Source organism: Manis javanica, chromosome 3, assembly GCF_040802235.1.
Source record: "Manis javanica isolate MJ-LG chromosome 3, MJ_LKY, whole genome shotgun sequence".
Classification (NCBI taxonomy): Eukaryota; Metazoa; Chordata; class Mammalia; order Pholidota; family Manidae; genus Manis; species Manis javanica.
In genome coordinates this window covers 109,548,336-109,567,132 of record NC_133158.1, presented here as the reverse complement: position 1 = coordinate 109,567,132, position 18,797 = coordinate 109,548,336, and the positions used below count along the sequence as shown (strand labels likewise).

Below are 18,797 nucleotides of genomic sequence, written 5' to 3'. Positions count from 1 at the left end.
GAAACTCAGGCAAAGACTTCTCTAGAAGAGTTAAGGAAAAGTGGAAAGATAGGAAACTAAATGTAAGAAGAAAGGTGAGAGACTAACCCTGCATGAGTCTGGGGGAAATGGGAATAAAGCTAGTCAGGCACCAACAGGGCCTGGGTCCTAGGAGTCCATCAAGGACACAAGTTAGGTGGGTAAAGTAAAAAGCAAAGTTAGGTGAAGTAAAAAGCAAAGTTGAAACTGAGAAATGGGCATGATGTTGGAGACTTTAGAAACAGCAGAAGGTATGAACCATTTGCCTGGGAGAGATTTTAATTATTTGTCCTCAGAGTGTGAAAATATTTACTACAGAGGCTCCCTACCAAAATTGCATGACCCTGTGTCATGGCTACAGGTCACAGTGGAGAGGCAAGCCCTTGTTCTAAATTTAGTCACTCCTGTACTCCCTAAGACCTCAACCTTCTGGACAGGGCTGGAAGTGATGACCACAAGCTAGATGGGTGCATACAGATTCTGGGTCATCCGCAGCCTGGCCCAGGGCACAAGAGACCAAGTAAGGCTGAAATGACCAGCTTGGTTCAGTCTTTCAGGACCCGTTGGTGAGTTATCCTGGTCCTCACCTTGACCAGTGTCTATCAATCATGCGTTTCAACACTAAGTCATTTTAATACAATGCCAAAGGAAACTAAAGAAAATAGGGTGCCTGCTCAAAGTAGCAGAAATGATGGGCCTGCCCTCCCTTTAGTGTATTAACCTTCAGGGAAGAAAACAGCTCTAAGGACAGAGAAAGCAACAGCTCCTCAGAAATTAAGAAGATTAAGGGAAATAGTACTGGACTAGAGCAGAGAGGAAATTATCTGCCTGTCTCAGAGAGGACATTTCTGTTGTTATTGCCCCTATAAACTATCTTTACCCTCGGTTCCAAATTGAGCAGGGCTGATGGGATTTTTTGAGGCAATATATCAAATTAGCCCTGCTGAGGAAACTCTGGAGGGAGGCCTGGAGCTAAAGAGCACCCTGAAATTTATCTAAGTGACAGGACACTTATAGGCACAAATGGAGCCACTGTGGACAGTACAACGAAATGATGCTAATTAGGCCTGTGTCTTTAGTTCTACAGAAGAAAGGAATATGCAAAGAGGAAAGCAATGGCCACCTGAAGTCTTTACTACCAGGCTTGAACTTGAGTAAAAATGAAAGAAAATGCCATGAGCACAGTGACAAGTTCGGAGATTGCCAGCAGTATAAGGAGAGAACGTGAGGACTGTAAAGATGTACACCTGCCCCCATCCACTGGCTTAAGCTGAACAAAATCACACAAATACTACAAAAGCAAATAAACGGTCTCCTTAACTTTAGGAGAAGAGGATGCAGAAAGATATTTGGCAGCTAAGTGGACCCTGAGGAGCTGCCACGAGCTGTGCAGCTTCCCTTTAAACACCCTCAGGGTGTAAGGGGCACAAATGATGGTTAGCCCCGGGACACATCCATCCTCCTCGTAATGTGCAGTCAGCTTGAACAGACCACAGTCAGACACATTCTCCTCACTGATGTTCTTGAGGGTCCACAGAGTGCTCACCCTCATTACATGGACCAATAAGTCCCCCCTCCCCCATGGCCCCACCAGCCTCTTCTGTCTCAAGTTGGGTTCTGCAGGAAGCAGTCTAAGACAGAGCTTAATGTACAAAATGTTTACTTAAGAGAGCGCTAAGATTCAACACTTGAGGAAGGAAGAAAAAGAAAGCAGGGTTTGGCAGAAGAAGTTGAGTCATGATGCAGACTCATGACAGCCTCAATCAACTTAATGGGCAGCTCTGATGCAACATGGCCCTTCAGAGTTGTCCTGAGTTGGGCCAAGATGGCTTGGACTTAAAGCCTTCCCGGATCTGTCGTTGGATGTCAGGTACCCCAGGAAAGGGTGTGACCCTTAGGCAGGGCAGCCCACTGTAGCTCAGACCATCCCTGAAGAGCCTGACAGCTGAAGGCTGGTGCCAACATCATCCCAACAGCTGAAGCAACAAGTCCTTCCGTGAAGGGGGATCTGGACAGCACATCACAGTGTCTACCACATGCTCTACATTTCTTTTCTTAATATGAACAAAATTCTAAGAAGCAAACATGGAATTGAAGTTTGAACCTCCTAACCTTTTTCAGTGTAGAAACCATAGCAGGAAAAGAAAAATTGCTGAAGATGAAAAATGCTTTGCTGCCAAGCATCCTAAAGAATTAGAGTAACCACAGCCTCCAGTATTATAGTTGTAAGACAAAGACAGAAGAGTTTCTCTGCTTTGGAACAATTTTGTCTCCTTTGTCTGCTTCTGAGAAATGTTCATGCATTTAATTCCATCAGTAGCTTCTTACTGAGGGTCTGCTATGTGCTCAGCATTACGCTAGATCTAGCTATGGAAAATGACCGAGAAATACATAGCATGATCTTTAACTTTGAGGATACTATGGTCCAGATGGGGAGGAAAATAAAACACACAAGAGCATAAGGACAGCATCTTCTTGCTCAACTGCAGTCTCCTGGAATATCAAGTAGCATAGTAGAAAGCACAGGAACCTGGGTTCAGAACCTGACCATTTTCATTTAATTACCATATGAAGGTGGTCATGTAATTGATGTGAGGTTGGTCAAGATGCCTACATCTCTGAAGATCAGTTTCCTCATTTTTAAAATGGATCTACCAAGGCCAGGGGTGTAAATATGCTGTGTAAGTCATAGAAACAATGCAAATCCTGGCTGCTTTTTTCATATCAACCCTTAGTGTGTCAGAGAAGGAAGAAAAAAACTGATGAATTGGAATATGGTGAAGTCAGGGTTTTCAGAGTAGGGATTTTGAACCTTTGAGTAAGGGCTGCAAGCTGGCAATGCTCCGCTGGCCCAACACTCTGACAGCCCCTGTCGTGTGTCCAGTATCATGTTATATTTTGCTTGTTTTGCAAGCGTTTAGTAAGGGCACATCATTTTAACCACACTCTCGTGTTACAGCTAAGCACGTCACTTCCGTCCAGTGATGGAGCAGCACCACGGACGGAGCTGGATGAAAGAGCTCCCGTCATTGAACTTGCTATGGCACAGGACGAGCACACTCCCAAGGGACTGTGGCCATCCCAGGGCAGTCAGGAGGGGCCAGGAAGAGCTCCTCATGGGCTGTTGGAAGATTCTGAGGAGGATCTAAGGAAGCTTGAAGTTGGGTGCAGACTGGAGGCTGTCAGAAAGTGTGGTTTTTTCTTTAGCTTATTAGTCTCTATCTAGGAGGCTAGGGAGTTAAATTGAGGTTTAGAGTTATCATGGGTAAAGGAGAAGAGGAGCAGGCTCTTATGTCATCTTTATGTTTGTGATGTGGCCTTGTCTCTGTCTTGTCCCAAATATGGTCACAATGTAGCCATGTCTGAACAATGTCTGTACTCTGTGAAGTGGTTATGGGCCATTGGGAAGGTCACAGCCTAGCTGCCAGCATGGTTATTTTTCATTGTTCATGTCTTACATCTTACCAAATGCATATATTTCCTTGACTGTCTGAGGCTCCATAAGGCATCTGAGTTTGCTACTCTTACGGACTGAATTGTGTCTCCCTAAAATTCATATTTGGATGACCTAGGATCTCAGAGTGTAACTGTATTCAGCAATAGGGTCTTTAGAAATGCGGTTAAGTTAAAATGATGCCATTAGGGTGGGCCCTGATCCAATCTGACCATGCCTTTATATGAAGTGGAGATTAAGGACACAAGGAGAGACATCAGGGATGTGCCCACAGAGGAAAGACCACTTCAGGTGGCAGCAAGGTGAGAGCCCTCTGCAAGATAAGGAGAGAGGCCTCAGAAAAAAACCAATCCTGCTGAAATAAATTTCTCTTGTATAAGCCACCCAGTCTGAGATATTTTTTATGGTAGGCCTAGGAAATTAACACAACTAGGCTCCCTTCATTGAGGCAGGACAGCTTGTGAGTGAGAGTTTAGACTAAGAAGCTTAACTCTGCCCAGGGAAGCTTTCATGGAGGAGGGGATACAGAAGGCTTTGAAGGATGAGTTAGAACATGGCAGCAGAGGAGAAGGCATTCACCACATCAGAGATTCTCAAAGTGTGGTCTTTGGACCAGGAGCATTGGCCTCACCTAGGAACTTGCTAGAAATGCAAACTCTCAGCCCCTCTCACACCTACCGAATCAGAAATGCTGAGGCAGGGCCAACCATATGTTCAACAAGCCCTCCAGGGGATGAGAGAGGAGGCCAGAGTATAAGAACCAGGAGGCAGAAATGCTCACACATGTAATCCTGAACGGTTCATTGTGGCTAATAAACACTAGAGAAACCAGGGAAGGTTATAAGGGAGAAGTGGGAGTTAAGTTAGGCCTTGAAAAGGGTAGAGCGGTGGGTGTGAGGAGAGGCACAGGCGGTCTGAGATACAGAAATAACAGGAGTGGAGGCTCCCGCACATGGCTTCGCCGTTAGCGTAGGACTTGAGGTCCAAACACTGCCAGGCTCTCAACTCACAATGCCCCTAAAAATAACATGCTTAAGACCTAGAGCATATTATTCTGGATTTCCTTCCAAAACAAAGGCTTACTGATGTCCTTTCTCAACATTAATCTGAAATGGGGAAAAGGCTTAAAACAGTCCATCCGGAAACACTTTAAAAAGTTATTGGTGAGAGAATTATATATAGTCTTTGAAAGGGCTATTTTAGAGCCAAATTGAAGAGGATATGAAAGTTGCATTAATCGTCCAGAGGACATCCTTTGTGCTGATTATGAGAAGGCAATCTCAGCTATAGGCTTTTAGTGAAATTGAATCTCTTCACATCTCGCCCAACTTGTGACTTTCCCGTATGAAGAACCGGAGCCCCCCTCCTGGGAGCAGACTGCTATGATGCTTATCTGCCAATGTGCCTTGCTAGAGGGGGGTGTGATTCAGAGACTGAAAAAGCACAAAAACCACCAGCCCTGTGAAGAAAAGGCAAACTCTATCATGATGCTCTGAACTTAATGAAATTTTGTGTCAACAAATTGAGTCAATCAAATCTAAGATTGGAATTTTAGCTAGTCTTTCATTCAGGCTGGATTGGTTTTGCTCTTTGTTACAGAATCGATTGAGTTGTTTCTGCCTTTCCATGCCACATGAATGCACCTGGCCAATTATTCATCTTTTCTGCTCCTTTGACAGGGATGAGCTTGTGTTCTGTAAATCATCATTCCATTTATCTTCTTTGCTAGGAACTTGGACTCCCATGTTAACAGTGTGTGACTCGTGCAGGCTTCTACCTCCTCCCTTTCTCCATACCTTGCACAGATGTTAACATTTGTGCTTCAGCTTTTCTAGATCACTTTACAGCATGAACTAGTTTCTTCATGTTCGTTTAGCTACACCCCAAGAAATTATCTATCACACATACTCAGCGGCAAAAGACAATAGCAGATGGCTCTAAAACTGAAATAGGAGTTCTTCTGGAAACTTAAAGGGAAAATTGTGTTCAGGGACTGGATTATGTGAATTTCACATTTTTAGATCTCATAAAACAGTTGACATTCCCAAATCAGATATAGATTTGACAAAACCATTTATTTAGTAATGGTTGACCTGTCCTTCTTCAACAGTGACATACAATGTCAGGCTTCAGGGAAATAGAGCATTTTCTTTCCTCTCTGATACAAAAATTATTCAAATGCACTGTCATTTATTTTATTAGGTTGCTGAACTCTTCCTAAGAAGAAATAAATGCAAATCTCTACTCTTTCTTCTTTAGACCTGTAAAATAAAGCTGACTTTCAGTACAATATTTTAGTGTGAAGTGAGTCTTCCAAAGATGAATTTTGGAAAATACAAATATAAGAGAAGCCTCATATAAACTGTACTGTTATTTTTAATCAGTACTTCTATTCACTTTCCCTTTTCTTATTTGCCAGCTTTCTTTTGATTGTATCATAAGTGTCTAGACTCTGTTCTCAACTGTGAAGGATTTTAGGAGACTTTGTACAAATGATACCAGAAAAATAATAAATGAGCAATACTGTACATTAAAGTGCCACAGTCTAAAAAGTTATGAATATAAAAATCACTGACTATTGACATATCAGCTCAGATAGCCTGCTATCTAGTCATTTCCTCAAGGTTATATAGCTTATGTTTAGAAAGCTCTTATCCAACTTTCTGTCAAAATGTGTAATAAATAGTGACCTTATAATGACAGTATGTTTCTATGTTCCTATTTAGCTTTCTGTTTTATACTAGATGCAAAAGTTTCATGGGAATCTTGATTTAGGGTTAAGTTACAGCTATGACTGTAATTATATTGGAGATTGGTCTTCTGAGTTTCTGACTTCTCTTGTGATTTGGGAGACTGCCTCAGGGTTCAAAGCCACAGTTACCAAGGTTTGATTTAAAGCAATGCAACATTAACAATAAAAACAAATATCAGAAACAACTCTCCCAGGCTGATATTTAGTCAGTAGGAGGTCATATAGCCATAATGAAACTTTCCAGCAGGTCCAAAATCAGGTTATGTCCTGAGCATTCCTCAACCCAGTGCCCTACCACCACCTCAGCTGCCTCAGCCCACCTCAGTGCCCCATCTCTCAATAACTCAACAACTAAAGGTTAGCACCTTGCCCTGTAGGAAAGCTTCACCCATGGTATGTTCTGACTGGCTACGGCTGACTGATAATAACATGAATATTTTTAATGTCATTCCTGATTAAATCTGATCAGTTATCATCTCAGCATCCAGTAAAGCCACATAGGAATGGGTCTCAGAACAACTGAATGTGTAAAATGAGAAGGGGAGAAATTAGTGGAAGTCACACTGGAGAAAAAAAAGAAGACAGATAGAGGGCTTCTGGTGGGAAGCTTCAAAAGACGGTTGTATTTGCAACCAAACCTCAATTTCACAACTTTATTTCAGGTCAACCTTATCTAAGCCAATTATGTAATTGCTTCATAGGACTTTCCCAGAGATAAGATGATTCACTGTATACTGCAAAGTGATAAAAGACTTATCAGCCCCTCAAGTCAGAATATGGAAATATTTGTGGATGAGGAGGATTCTGCCTACAAGCTTACATTGAACTAGTAGTTGTTGTGTCCCACCCAGATATCTTTTTCTGGGCCAGTGACTCATTCCCCAGCTGCTGGTGTTGGTTTCTGGTGGGTCACAGATGCCCCTGCTCGTAGATAATCACCATCAGCCAAGGACAGCCCCCTTGCTTGGAGATGTCTGGAAGGAATGCTTCCACCAGAACAGCCTGCTTCTAAGGACTAATTCTATGTCTCCTTTGCCAGAGCTCCCCTTCGAATCAGCCTGAGGCTACATAGCTGAACCACACCTTTGTGTAGCTTCTCCCACACCATCCTGCTTTCCTCTTGTCCTTGAAGATTTCTCTTGAAAGCACTCCCTTGGAAAATCCCTGTCCAGGCTCCACTCTTAGAGAACCCAATGCATTTTTTGAAGACAGAATTGAAGACTTCTTTCTTTACAAATACAAATGGTAAAAATTATGTGGACAATTTTTAGACCTTTTATCAAACAAATTTGAGGGACACTAATACAGTTGAACTTTGATTTTCTACAAAGTACACCATTAAGAACCAAAAATAGATTGAAGTTCTATTTTTCTTTTCTGTTGCAATACTTTTTTGGTTGTTGGACTTCCACAGTGAAACCCATGTTTTCCATTATGTTCTCCTTACTTCTGATTATCCTGCACAGAGATATGGAGGAAAGGGTCAATACTGGTAGATCACCAGTTAGCTACCTCAGTTGGAGAAGACGTGTGGTGTTTTTGTTTTGCCCTTCGAAATCCACATTCCACCCTGCTCTGGGCCCCAGGCCTTTAATCTCCAGGGCCTGCACCAGCAGGCTTCCTTGTTCTTCACTTTCGCATCCAGCCAGTGGAAGACACTAGCCAAGAAACTGAAGGGTTAGTGGAGAAGGAGGCACAAGCACTCCTCTCTGCCAGGTTATCACCATGCCTGTTGAGCAGCCCTCTCCATCCAGCTGCTCTATCTAGTACGGACTGCTTCCCACCCCGGCCCTCATGCTGCTTCAGCGTGCTGTGCTCTCCTTTGCGCATTGCCCACATCACTGTAAACCCTCCGTTCATGAAGCGCTCTTCAATGATCCTTTGTATATGTTGTTTCCTGCCTGGTCACTGGATGAAATAAGAAGAGATCCTAAGCTGGCCAACATTGGAAGGGAAAATATTTCTTACTTGGAAAAAAAATGCAATGTGGTAAAAATATTTAAGTAATTCCTATGGCATCTGATTAGTCACTCTAATATTCATTATTGCGCAGTGACTTTTGGTTATAGCCATTCAATCACTTCTTTATTCATTTATTCCACACCAGTTATTGACCACTGACTGTGGTTAGTACGTAACCTATGGTAACTGTGCAAAGCATAGGAAACATCAGTTTTCTCCCTATGCACAATTTCTAGATTACCTTTGAACAGTGACAGGAGGTGAATGAAAATGCTAAAGAACAGAAGGCAAACATTCTGACCTCTTATTGGGATTAAAATGGGAAAACCCATGGCTGAAAGGAGTGAACGTGACTTATAAAGCCAGTTCTCTTACAACAGACAGCTGAAGTGTCACTCCAGAGAGAGCTCAATGGATGAAGAAGGTGTACAAACCTTTGTATGGAAAAGTCAGCACCCTAGAAGGTGCCTGATAGCTAAGTGGATGGTCTTGAAACTGGGTTGAAAATTGTGGTGGGAAAAGATGTGAGTACCAAATGGTTTGGAAACAATTTCTCAGGCTGTCTTACCTAAGGGGCACATCATTCAACAGTGACTTAACAGTTCATGTAGTGAAAGTAAGTCAAATGAGTGGTTTCATATTCTCAAAACTAAAACATCAATTGTGTGGCTGAATTTTTCATTTTTCAAGGCAGTCATTGTAGAGAGAGAATCTAAATTTTGCAGATGATTGCTTTTAGAGTGACACTAATGTTTCATCTCCAAGTTATTTTTTTCTGCCACAGACATCTAGAAACAGAAAAAATACATGTTGCAGAGTAAAAAATTTAAAAAATAAAGGGTCTTCAGGGAAAGGGCCTGGTTTATGGTACCACTTACAAAATATCTCTAAACTTTACTCACATTCTATATTGCTGGATTCAAGAAGAAAAAAAAAGTATTTCCTTAAGTGAAAAGAGCAAAGAAAATGCTAATACAATCTAAAAAAGGCATTGAGCTTACCCAAAGTAGGGAGGGTGGCCTTCATGCTTAACCTCCCCCGCCTGGTCCAGTTCCTGGCACTTAGTTGTGTTGTACAGGATGCTGAATGACTGAAAAAGGAGCACAAGTTATATGAAGATGGCAATAGTCTCATGAAAGGATATTGGGTAAGATACTGATTAGTGTACCAAATATTTAGGAGCTGGCAGATCTATATAATGTAAATTTACTTGAAATCATATTATGTGAAGATCAGTAAACCCATACTGAAATATACAGATTGGCTTCTATTTTTGTGAAATACAGTCTTATATCTAGCATATGCTCATATTCATCATGCCTGCTATATGCATTCTGAAGGCATGATGGGGAATGGGAAGCATTATCTGTTCTCAGTGCAAGTTTTCTTCAAGAGGAGTGGGACAGATGAGTATTTCCTTGGCCAAACATTCAAATGTGAGAAACTGTTGGTTGGCTGATGTCTGTTAAATACAAGGGTTCCCTCCTAGGGTCAGAAACATGGGAATGAAGTAGCTTGTCAACATGGGGCCTCTGTGCACCTTGGGAGCTGAATGGTAGGTGATTTATCTTCATCTTCCAAAACCTGGGTCAGTGTTTGGTGGAAAGTAGACACAGTGTATGTAAACACTGGCTGTAAGGATGTGTAGAATGATTCAGAGCACTCAGAGCTTTAGCAAAGAGTAACATTCATTGTACCTCTCCAGAGGCTGAAGGCATCAAAACAATAAATTGCCTCATTTGGTAGGGTAGGACACAGATATATTATGTGCACAATTTGTCATGAAGTAACTTTGTGGAAGATAAACATAATAAGTGAAATGTATTTATCTTCCTGGAAAACAAAAAGCTTCCATTTATATTCAAACCTAAAGGTTTGGTTCCTTTATGTATCTCTGGTAGAGATGAATTTAGTCCACACAAGTGGGAGAAATACCATATCTTTATTTCCTTAAGTCACCTTAGTTCAGTTCTAACAATGACCCATCCCTTTGGAATTCCTGCTTATGCTGGGCCCCATCCTCCAGTGCCCCACCCCACCGTGTGCATGCACACAGCACACATACACACACGCACATGTGCTCATGGATAAGGCTCAGATAAGGCCAAGATAAGGATAAAACAAAGTTATGGTCTTCTAAAAGGTCCTTCTGAGATCCTTCGATTTTCACTCTATTTCTGAGGCCATTTACTGTGTTCTTCTTGTATCTAACAACCCAGCTATTAGGTCGCACTTGGGGCACAGGAATTTGGGTCAGTCTGGGCAAACAGAGCCATCCCCTTTGAAGCCTTCTCCCTTTCCCTGGTTCTGCCAGACTGCAGGTATTCAGTCCACAGCATAAGCCTCTGTGTCCTTTCCCCTTTTCCTATTCTTAGCTCTTTCCCACTTTCAAACCTATCCCTGGTTCCTCACCAACCTTGGGACTCCCTCTCTTCTAAAGAGCAGCAGTATTTTACAAAAAAAAAAACAGCGGCTTTGGATTTAAGATTGCTTATGTTTCCTGCCACGTTAACATCTATGCAGTGAGGAATTTCATAGCCTGGATTCTGCCTTGAAATAGAGCAAGGGAAAAGCAGAGGTAAAACAAGTACAACTTAGTCTTAAATAGTCTGCTGCAATACAAAGTCAAAGTGGTCTTGACAAAATTCATGGGAGGAGGGTATAGGGGGCTACCTGTAGTATAGAGTAGGCTAAAAACACATGTTGTTGAAAGACAAATTTAAAGACCCTAATTTAGGCATTCTTTATTAATTAATCATTATGATTTCTGAAAGAATCACTTTCATTCTACATTTTTACTCATCCGAAATTCTAGTAGGCTCTTGAGCAGGGGTGTGTGGTGGGACTGCACTCACTATGATTTATGAGGGTGTATCTGCATGTATTTCCTTATAAACTCTTATCTTGCAGTATAATTTCTCTCCCAGGAGCTTAGCTGCTCTGAGAAATAAATTTAGAACTCAGGTGGGATGTCTGTTAAATAAAACCATACAAAGCCTGGAAAACACTTTTTTCCAATGTTGGAATCTACCTCTAATTGGCACAATTTTCCACAGCACTATTTTGAGTTTGACTCAACTTCTCCCTATGTGGTATATCTTATCAAACACTTTACTTTAAATATAAAGAAAATTTCTTTGTGAAAAAAATCATGAAATCTCTTTTTTTCTTACTGAGATGTTCATCTAAAGCAATTTTTTAAATTAATATAGAATTAATATACATTAATATAGATCACTAAGAAAATATATTAAGAAAAATATATTGTGAAAATTAATATACATCACTAAGATTACTCTTTCCCTAAAAAAAAGAAGAGGAATATTTGTAGTAAGTAGTAAGAAAGTGGATAGATAGATGCATTTTACATTAGGAAAAACTAATAATTATTCAAGACCATAGGCTGAGCTATGCTACTTGAGTTTGTGTGGAGTCTGTTTTCCTAAAATTTTGATGACCTGCTATTTCTCAAGAAAAAGATTATATAGTCACTAAATAGCCAATAACATACCTGCTTTCAAGGACAATTACACATAGGTTATGTTTGCACACATATACCAAATGTTTCCAAAACGCTTTGGAACCCAAACACACTCTAGGAATTAGCAGTACTCTCAAATATGTCAAGGGCTCTAACAGCCCAAAGTAATAATCTGGATCACAGGCCATTACTGCATCCTCAGATAACATCTGTTCTGAATATGTGTGTGTTTGAGAATCTGAGGTTAATCTGGAAGGACCAGATCAACCTGACCTGAGTTTTAATGCTCCTAGTGTTTAATGTCATCTGGATTTAAACTCTTTGCTGAACCCTCTTCCTTGCAGTTCCTGTCTACTATTGAAGAGAGAAGGTATGAGATGAAGCTTTTTAAATTATTTCTTTCATTTGGCTAAACCAAATGTAGTTTGATAAAGAGTAAGGAGCCTTCGCAGGTGAGAAGGGTCTCAAATGTGGGCTCTTTTCTTGGCTCTATAAACTTTTACTACTGCTTCTGAAAAGGACTCTCAACATGTTGTAAACAAATCTATTTCACTACATGACTTATGGGAACATTGGTTGTCTTCAGGCCTTGTATTGGCTGGTATATTAGAATACGGATATCCTTGGGTGTCCTTAGAATTATCCCAAAACCTCATTCCCCACCCCTTCAGGCTCCCTCTGACCTCCCCATGGTCTGGCAAATACTCTAGCACTATGATTATTTCTGTTCTGATTGTTGGTGTCCATTCCACCTAGTTGTTAAATATTTTTCACATTACATAAATTCTCTTAAGTATACTAGCTCTTCTGTGCTTGGTGACAGCAAGCTAGATTTGATGGTAGGGTTACCAGAATGTTCTTTGTTGGGTGAGCTGCTTTCCATTATGAAGTGAACCTTTTAATCAAGCAGTGTGTTACTTTGGAGACCCTACTAATGTTAATCAACAGAGCAGGCAGGAATTGGAGATTAGATTGTGTACCCAGTGCCACTCCTCCCTTAAGTCCTCATCATGACCCAGGAGCTGATCCTTCTGCTCGTGGGACATGTGTACATCTTCCTCCCTCCTCACCCCTATGTATCTCACACTCAGATTGGTTTTCCTCATTCAACTTGTCCTACCTGGAACATCCTATGTTCACCTCCACAAAGTCCTCCCATCCTTTTTACACACTCCCTCCATCCATATGGATCTATGATCCCATTCTTAGGACTCTGCACTTAGAGGAATCAGTTAGCAAAGCATTTTACTATTGTGATCATTACGACCACCTGAGAAGAAAACACTTGTACCTAGTAAACTATGTTTTAACTGTCACATCCTGGAGGCAGGGTCCTTGCCCATCCTTTGCTAGCCAATCCAAAGGATGCTCTCATTTGGTGACTCCTATGGGCCTGGAAAGGTATGCTGACTCATAAGAGGCTGGCTGGACCTTGTGGGGCCAGCATTACTCATGTCTCTTTCTCATCTGTGCCATCGTTTCTGGGAGAATGAGCATTTTCCAAAATGGTATTTACATAGCCTGAGTGAAACAGAGTTTTTACACCATTATTTAGTGAGCTTAAGAAACAGTTCACATTGCCTGACTACATGGGGCAAGCAAAGAAGAATAAATTAGTCTGCTTTAATTTTTCAGAATGGTTGGACTGGGTCCCAGATCAAATTGTTATGGCACCTTTGCTTTGCTTTGGTTCTGAAGTCCCTGCTGTGGAATATTCTCTAACTCAATTTTACTCAGCCTTCTCTCAAGTCTTCTTGTGTTTAGTAAGAATGAACATTACTCAATGGCATATTATTTTTAAAGAAGCCTTCAAAACCATGAATGTTAGACTTACTTTCTTCTAGCACAATCCATTAGCCACATCTCACTGCTTGATACTTCATGCCTCCAATATTTAAAATTTACTCACTGTTTGCTCCTTCTGATTCATTTAAGAATCCATCATGCCAAGCAAAATTTATCTCAGCCTATGGGTTTTCTATGAAAGACCCCTAATAACTGCCTCTGCTTATATTCTGATAGGATATTTATGTGTTATGATGTTCCTCATCTGATATTTAGGAAAAAATCATCTGAATATACAGGTTTGCTAAAAATGACCCAAACCACTTGAAGAAGAAACACGAGCCAAGGGCATGGGGGTGGAAATGGCAAATGCGTTGCTGGCTTTCAGAAATACCAAGACCATCTGCTACGTCAACAACAGTTCTGCCGTAGTCAGACCAGCTGGAGAGTATAAGGCTGGGCAGGATGGCAGCCCCTGAGCTGAGAGAAAACAGCCCTCCCAACAGGGCTGAGCTTGCTGTGGAAGAGGTGTGACAGTTCAGGAGAGAGCTAGTGGGGAGCAGCAGACCATAACAACATCTGTGTTTGCAAACAAAGTATAGCTCATATCACTGACAAGGCCTGCTTTGTCCTGTACATGTCTCAAGAATGCGTTAGTCACAAACATGGCATTTGTGGAAGTGAGGCACCAAATTACTCACTGACACTCCATGTCCACGCCTTGACTGGAAATGTTACAGGCTATCAATAAATTTGATTCTGTATACTTCTTGTGGCTATCCTGGGACAGCAGGAAAAATAAGTAAAAAGAGGCTGAGCATGACAGGTAATTACATAAAGAATATTCTAGGCAGAAATGCATTAACTTACATGAAGAACTAGTGAGCTAGATCACTGACTAAAGAAGTGGAGAGTGCTCTCCCAGAAAAGCGCTCCCCTATGCCACGCTCACTCAGAAAACAAGTCACTCTTGCCAACCTTTCTTTTTTCCTAGCCCCAAATATCATTAAGATTGTCACCATCACTTCAAGGCAAACAGAATATAATTTGATAAAAAGTATACCAAAGACCTACATTAGAGCAGGTGTATCATCAAAGTCTGATAAATAAACTAGATAAGGTGTGATTCAATTGTATTTTCGTTTTAACCCTGTGGCATGCTAGTTGACTGATCTTGCAATTTATATGTCTGATCTTTTACATTATAATAGTAGTTACTTTTAGCTTCTTTCAAACCTCTATCAGTATAATAATTGAAAATATGTTGTGGAGTATGTGTGTGTGTGTGTGTGTGTGTGTGTGTGTGTGTGTGCGCACATATACATGTTTCCTCTGACTTTAATACAATTATTGATCAGTACTGTTCTACTGTACTATAATGGCAATGGTTTTTCAAGAAAGTAAGTGATAATCTTCATTTTAGTACATCTTACATAGTATCCTAAAAAGTAAAATGACTTCTTCTATGTAAAGACAGAATGGTCCACCCTCTCAATTTAACTTTATTTATATAGGTAATTTTCAGAATCACCACAGTAGCCTGTTTCCCATATAATTCCATTGAATAATCTATAAGATTACCATTATTACAATGTAGTCCAAATGTGAATCTTTCAGAGATTTTTTTCACAGCAGTTCATAAATATCCTATTTCCTTTTTAGCTAGATGAATCATTGACAAAGCATTTTCAGTCAACATTTGCACAGTGGCTATCAAAACTAAATTTTGTTTCTCCATACTAACATTTATGTTCTTACAAAAACAACTAGTCAGATTCACTAAGTATGGCTATAAATCCTGCTCCTGCAATGGTGATTCTGCTCTCTTCAGGTCTCTGGAGTAACCATGGTGCTAACTATGCTATAGGGTGACTTTAGCCTGAAGGTAGATAGCTACTGAGAGCCATCATGGTCTGGTAGATAGAGCATGAAAATAATCCACTCCCCCATTGTGCTCTGAGGTCCCAGGTGACCTTGAACAAGTCATTTGGCCTTTTCTTTGCATATCAGAGTTGCTTTCTACAATAATAGAAAAATCTGTACATCTTTTCTCTTTGTAGCAATATCATATTAATTTCTTCCTATTATATACATTCTCTTTATTATTGTTTTTCTATTTAATATCTCTTATGATACTGACCATCCAACATTCCTGGGTCACAGTGTAATTATGTCACAGAATCAGAGGAAATTTCTCTTTGGGCAAGAAGCTGAGTTACAATGATTAGGTCACTGTAAAGGCTATGATTCCCCTTCATTTCTCATTCTTCCCTGAAAGGTTATGTACCGTGAACTATATTTTCTTAATTGCCTTATTTCTTTTGCATCTGCTCAAGGCTCATTACCCAATTCCATTTTATATAGTCCACATTGATTTTTCATATTCCAAACTTCCTTAACAAAGGAAGGGCCACATATTACTGAATTTTAGTATATATGAGATGATTTATTCATTCAGCAAGCATGTAATCAATACCAAAGTTGAAGGATTGTTGGGCAAAAACAGGAGAAAGTTAGGAGAGACTTTCAAAGAAATAAATTTTGACTCAACATGAATGTTCTCTTTCCCATGTGAACCTGTTCAGCTGTGAGACGTGCAGAGTGGAGAATGGAGAATATTGCACCACAAGCTGCACACCGCCGCACAGGCTGGACCACAGAACCCCTGGCCTGACCAGTGAGGAGCCCGATGGAAGCAAGAGCTGACAGCAGGGAGCCTGGTTCCATTTGGGGGAAGAATTGAGGGGGCAGGCTATGATGTGAAGTCAGATTTCAAGGTTTCAGAACATGATGCCCTCCTCAGTGGCCCCCTAACCAGTGGCAGAGAACCACTACTGCCCTCACTCTCGTCAAAGGGGCTGTTTAGAAATGGACAGAGTATTAGTCCCAACATTCCTGGATTGTGGTAATGTCCTAGTTTCAGAAAGAAAGTGAGATTCTGGAAAGTATAACTTTGCAGATTACTGAAAGGAAAAAAGAAAAAAACCAGCCCCTGACATCCAGAAAGTGGCCTTGCCTACAGACTAGGCTGGGTCATGCTCCTGTGGGACATAAACAATCTCAAGGAATACCAACATCAGACAGTATTCCGAGACCATGGTAAAGTGAGACACACAGTCTGCTTCATAATTTTGTCTAAGCACAGATAAAACCAAGATCACTGTACCACCCATAAAATACCAAACACCCCCACTCTTGGACAAAATGAGTGACTTCTACTTCTTCACTTCTTTACCCTCTTTATAGATAAAATTTATTGATACCCAGTCACAGAACTGCCCTGACTTTCTAGGGAAAGAAGCAGCAGAGAGAGAAGGAAGCAGTAATTAGTAAGCTGAGCTATTTGCATAATACACTAAAAGCTCTAAAATATTATAATCAGGATCTTTGAGATCAGAATTGTCAAATTTGCCATCATCCAGAGAGACACATTAAAGAAAACCAAAAGTAATAGTAATACAGTTGCTAGAATTCTGGAAAAACTTAGGGAAATCTAGCTATGAGGCCATTTACGCCATATCTTTTTTATTTAGATCATTTTCTCTCCTTCTCAACTTCCTGCCACCATTCTCCCTTCCTCTCTACTTCCCTTCCCCACCAATCACTCTTTCTCACCTACACACATCTTATCAACATATATTTATGTTTCCCTGTTTTCAAGCCTTTTATACTTATTCTCAAGGCCAGATGTTCTAACCTGTTTTATTCTCTACTTGAAGCAGTGGTTTTTGGCTGCACACTGAAATCCCCTGGGGAGCATTTTTTTTTAAGTTCTGGTCCAGAGCAACCTACGTGTCCATCAATAGATGACTGGATAAGGAAGATGTGGTACATATAAAATGGAACATTATTCAACCATAAAAAGAAAAAAATACTGCCATTTGCAACAACATGGATAGGGCTAGAGGGTGTTATGCTCAGTGAAATAAGCCAAGTGGAGAGAGACAAGTACCATATGATTTTACTTATTTGTGGAATATAGAACAAAGCAAAACAGAAAGAACAAAACAGCAGTAGACTCACAGACACTGAGAAGTGACTAGTGGTTACTAAGGGGAGGAGTTGGGACTGGTGCAGGGGGGAAGGGGAGGGGAAGAAAGGGGCACAATAATTTGCAATCACAATATACATTGATCACAGGGACTGCTGAACCACTGTGATGAACATTTGAAACCAACATAAGACTGTAATTAATGAAACTTTAATAAAAAAAAAAGTTCCATGTCCAGGAAATATCCCAGACCAATCCAATTAGAATCTCTGGAGTAAGACTCTGGTATCTTTTCTTTTTGTCTTTGTCTTTATATGTAGGTGACTCCAACATGAAACCAAGATTAAGACCCACTGGTTTAATGTTTCTCCTAGACTCTTAACTTTAGGGCCTACCTTCCTGGGTATTTCTCCAAACAGTGCTTCCATAGACAGAATGACTATCTTGACTTTTAGTACAATGCTAAGTGTGTTCTGCTGCTTTAACTCCAATCTGGCTACAGGTTTTCCCTCTCTTTCTCTTAAACTTTTTCTTTTTGCTATAGTGGCTTTAATAATTTTCACAAATTTCTTAATATTTAATGCAGATCCATGAAAATGAATAGTGGAATACCCCATCAATGACCAAAATAAAAATAACATTCTATTAAGGTCAACCTCTGACAATAAGCTGTGAGTTTAAATTATTTTAATGTATACTATATTTGGTATCTCTCTGCTTTTGCAGCTGGAATAATGCATAAGCAGAAAAATATGCTGGGAACTCTTACAAAGAGACAAAGCCTTCAATGAAAGGCCCAGCTTGCACCAAAGTGAAGTTGAGAAATAGTAACTCCAAGGAGGAGAACTGCTCCATGAAGAAGGAACAAAGCATTTATGTAAAAAGGATGGGGAGTAAACTCAAGCCCAGTTTTGGCCAGACCATTGTTGAAGAGGTCTGAATTGTCAACTAGTCAGCTGAGACAAGGGGATTTGCAATTGGAGGCAAGACACAGCAGACCAAGAGCAAATGCCCGGGAACCTGGGGCATGGATTAGAGTGAAATGGCAATAGTGGTAGGCACGCCAGCCCACCAGCCAAGATACCAGAGTTAGCACTGCAGCTCACACCCCACATGAACTCCAGTTGGGTCACACTGGGATATGTATGTGAAATAAGTTAGAAAGGAGAATGAAAGGATTGTGACAGGAATAATGTAAGGTATCAGAACTTACTGATTTTTGTGTACTATTAGTAAATCAGATCATATTTGTACCCCATCAAGACCAAGTTTTCAAATGAAGACTACCTTTCAATAAAATCAAACCAGAATCAAAATAAGTCAGACTTAAGACAAAAATTTTAAATTAAAAAAA

General features: G+C 40.5%; 1 long non-coding RNA gene across 4 annotated transcripts in view; it reads right to left on the bottom strand.

Annotated features, from left to right (window-relative positions):
* LOC108391273 (uncharacterized) overlaps positions 1-18,797 on the bottom strand; it is a 355,429-nt gene that overhangs the window by 185,061 nt on the left and 151,571 nt on the right. For all 4 annotated transcript variants that reach the window (XR_012129263.1, XR_012129264.1, XR_005055856.2 and 1 more), the window contains one exon: positions 9,188-9,276. This is a non-coding gene — a long non-coding RNA (uncharacterized lncRNA). The remainder of the gene's footprint in view (positions 1-9,187; positions 9,277-18,797) is intronic.